The sequence below is a fragment of the Lactuca virosa genome, chromosome 2, assembly GCF_052849685.1.
Source record: "Lactuca virosa cultivar CGN04683 chromosome 2, Lactuca_virosa_CGN04683_v6, whole genome shotgun sequence".
Lineage (NCBI taxonomy): Eukaryota > Viridiplantae > Streptophyta > Magnoliopsida > Asterales > Asteraceae > Lactuca > Lactuca virosa.
Genome location: NC_136427.1, coordinates 237,830,238 through 237,834,008, shown reverse-complemented (window position 1 = coordinate 237,834,008; position 3,771 = coordinate 237,830,238). Strand labels below are relative to the sequence as shown.

At 30.5% G+C, this 3,771-nt stretch overlaps 1 non-coding gene across 1 annotated transcript; it reads left to right on the top strand.

The window, feature by feature from the left end:
* The first annotated feature begins 943 nt into the window (after positions 1-943).
* Positions 944-1,028, top strand: LOC145161827 (small nucleolar RNA Z102/R77). Its single transcript, XR_013738699.1, has one exon. It is a non-coding gene; the product is annotated as a small nucleolar RNA Z102/R77 (small nucleolar RNA).
* Positions 1,029-3,771: the final 2,743 nt, after the last annotated feature.

Here is a 3,771-nt window from a genome sequence, read left to right as displayed (position 1 = left end):
TTACAACAACACCCATGATAAGAATCAAGGAATAAACGAGCTAGGGGAGAAGTTATGACATCGTCCATATTGGTTATGAATGATACTTCCCTAGCGTTCTTGAGAGCTTCCTTCAACTTCATCAGGAACCAGGTACAAGAGTTGACATTTTTTGCCACGCCCATAAAAACGCTATATGCATTGTCTGGTTGTTTCCGTCCATATCAATCATTATGAACATTGTCTGTAGGTAGTCCGCTTTTAGAGGGACACTACCTATAAAGATGAAAGACAGAAAGCAACCTTTGAATGCATGGACCTACATTTTTATTTTGGAAAAACATAACAAATAAGTTGTAAAAATATTATAGAGTTTAACTAAACAATTAAAATTTGAATCAAATTATTTTACCACACATCCAATAGCCATAAAAATAGAGTTGGAAATGATCCATAACATCAATTTTGATGTTCGTGTAACTATGATGGTTCATCCGCCCAAGATTGTGCATGTAAATATACAAGTGAGTAAACCTTTCTTCGTGTTCGATGTCTAAGAAACTCATATTCAATCAGTTATAATAGAGAATCATGGATGACCCGAAGTAATTGAATAACTAAATGGAATACCACATGTTATGTAAGGAAGAAATATTTAGTTTTTTATGTCTAGAATGTGTGTCCGGAATGTCAGTTCTATGTGTAAGTTTTTTACTACCGTACTACAAAACTGACTTTGTCGGTCCGGAATGTACGATGTCAGATTCTGGAATCGAAACTACACCTACCACCAAATACTCTGGAATGAATGATGCTTCTCCAGAATGACCTATTCCAAAGAAAATTGTCATTTTTTCAAAATTTTAAGAAGTTAGTTATTATTAATAAATTATTCATGTATAAGGGTTAGTTTACTTATTATTATTATTTTTAATCTTACAACATGTTTGTTCATTTGAACAAATAATGAAGTGATGATTAATAGATTATCTATTGGTTTGATTTGTCAACATCCTTACAAAATAAGTATTAGCTTTGTTTGATCGTTCTCTAATTTTTATATTATTAACTCTCTCAATGATCGTTTTCTTTTTTAACAATAATCTTATATTAGATTTTATTTTATGGTCTTATGATGTTTTATTATTATGTGGTTATGTTTACAAAGATTAATCTTACTAGGGATCAAATCAATAAAAGGTATCCGATTTTAGATAGTTGATACAAGTCTAAATTTTTTAAGAATGAAAAACAGAAAAATGTAAACCACAAAACCAATTTTGCAATTTTCTTAACCATGGCTGACCTTAGTATGTATGAAATTAAGCCCTTGCTTAGGGCCCCCACTTCTAAGGGGCCCCATTTACCCAAACTTCAATTTAGGGAATTGTCAATTGTCAATTAAGATTCTCCATTCACGCACATCAGTTGCAGAAACCATTCGGCAGAAACGAGAAACCATTGTCCAATGAATGCGACTCAACGAATGTTCTTCATTTCTTCTTCTTTCTCTGCTCTCTGAATCTGATTAACTAATGTCATGCTTCAATCTTCATGCTCCTCAAAACCACAGAAAGCCAGAAACCATTACTAGTGATTCTCTGATTCTCGATTCTTCTTCCTTGCTATGAATTCTGATCGATTATGTTTCTTGATTGTTCAAAAATCAAAAAAAAGGTTAGCTCCATTGTTGATTCTTCTTCTGAAAGGTTGTCGAGTGTCAAGAACTCCGTGAATCCTAAAAGACCGAATTCTGAAAAGTATGTTCTTCTTGAATTTGTGATAATCTAATCATCTATTATCTTTGATAAATTTTGTCATTTTGATGAAGTTAAATCTATTATGATGTAGAAAAATAGAAATCTGTTTTTTATTTTCTTCACAAAAGAAGGAATAAATCTGCTTTTTGAAGGGCCTCAAATTTTTAGAGGAGAGTTTATAACAATAAGTATAGTAAGCAAAGCGCCCTAAATTTTTGGTTTGCTTAGAGCCTCCAAACTAGTTGAGTCATCCCTGCTCTTAACCATATTCAAGATGGGCTTAAGTTCATATATAGTTTATCTTGAGGAGTTTTTAATCACTTAAAGTTATATTAAAATAAAAGATTATGATTTATGCAATGATATTTTCTTAAAAGTTATAATGCGTTTGATAAACTTTTGGGTTGATATGTGAAAAAGGAAAAGGAAAGTGAACGAAACTTTATAAAAGTTTGGCTTGTACATGAGAAAGGTGAGACCGTCTTAATTGAATTTGACTTAAATATATATTAACTATATTATTAAAATTTAAACGGCATAAAATTGGAGTTAAAATCTAAATTCTAATTACCAGTAACTTTAGGGTGACATAGTTAAAGAGGTTGTATAATATGTTTAATAGAAGCGGATTGTGTTTGTTTCGCTTTTAAATATTTTTTATTCACTTTTGTAACTAGGACGGAATACAAGCAATATAACTAGGGACAAATTTACATTTTCAAAGACATAACCATATAAACAAAAAAAAATTGTTTAAAATTATGACATATCAAAATTCGAAACAAGAAAACTAATAACGAATATTGTTACATCGCACTTTAAAATGGAACCCATCGATCATTTCGGGTATTTTCATCTAAAACAATCTTTGATGTTTTTCAAAATCTTGAATAAAACTAACATGTTTTTTTCAATAACCCGTCAATGATCGATTGTTTTTTATGTTGATATGTACTACAAAAAAATAACTAACTTGCAATAACAAAATAAAAAACTAAAATAAAATAACAACTAACAAATATATTATATCAAATAACTATATTTTTTTTATAAAAATATAAGTTATTAAAATTTCTTTTATGATTATATCAAAGCCTAAAAAAATAATATTTTGTGCATTTTATTAATTTCAGTATATACTAATATATAAGTTTATTCATTTTTAGAATTTTAGTTTTTACATATGGTTGTTGCATACTACAATTCTGCAAAAATAATAAATAATATTAATAAGTTGAAAATAAATGTTATCATTAATAAAGTAAAAAATATCAGCCTAGCCTATATACTATCATCTTACATTCCACACTAGGTTCGAAAACTCTTGTCACTTGTTCTTCTCTTGTCCTTTGGCAATTGATTTCTATGGTCGAGTTTTTCATGGTGGGGTCTTGATGCACATCCGAATTACTCCTATACAGATTGGTTGTCTTGGTTTTCTTCTTACCGTTTTAATGGAGTTGTGAAGACTATGTTGGAGGGTGTGTTTTATTTTGCATGGTGGCACATTTGGAATTTTAGAAATGCTCATTTCTTTATTTATTCAAAGCCAATGGCAGATCATCAATTTGATAATTTTGTCACAGAGACCTTTTATTGGTGTAATGCTAGATGTAAGACAAATATTAATTGGGTTGACCGGCTCCAAAACCCAAAATTTGCTATTGTCTGATGTTTTGTTTTTCTTTTTACTAGCTTCTTTGCTAGTCTGTTTTAAAAATAATTTCGTTGTTCAAAAAAAATCTTAAACTTTACCATCATCTCAGTTTATACTATATAGCATAAAGAAAAGTTTATACTATATAGCATAAAGAAAGATAAAGAAAGTAAGAGTTAAAAAGAGATAAAGGAGATGAAAAAATTTCGGTTTACTCTTGTGGAGAGGAGATCAAAGAGGTCAATATAATATCGGAGAGGGAGAGCCTTCGCTACTTCGCCGGAAGCAAGCAGAAACACACGACGGGGAAAAGAGACCGAGACGGAGAAGCCACAATCCGGTGATGGAGAAGCAATGGCCGACGAGTGGCAATTG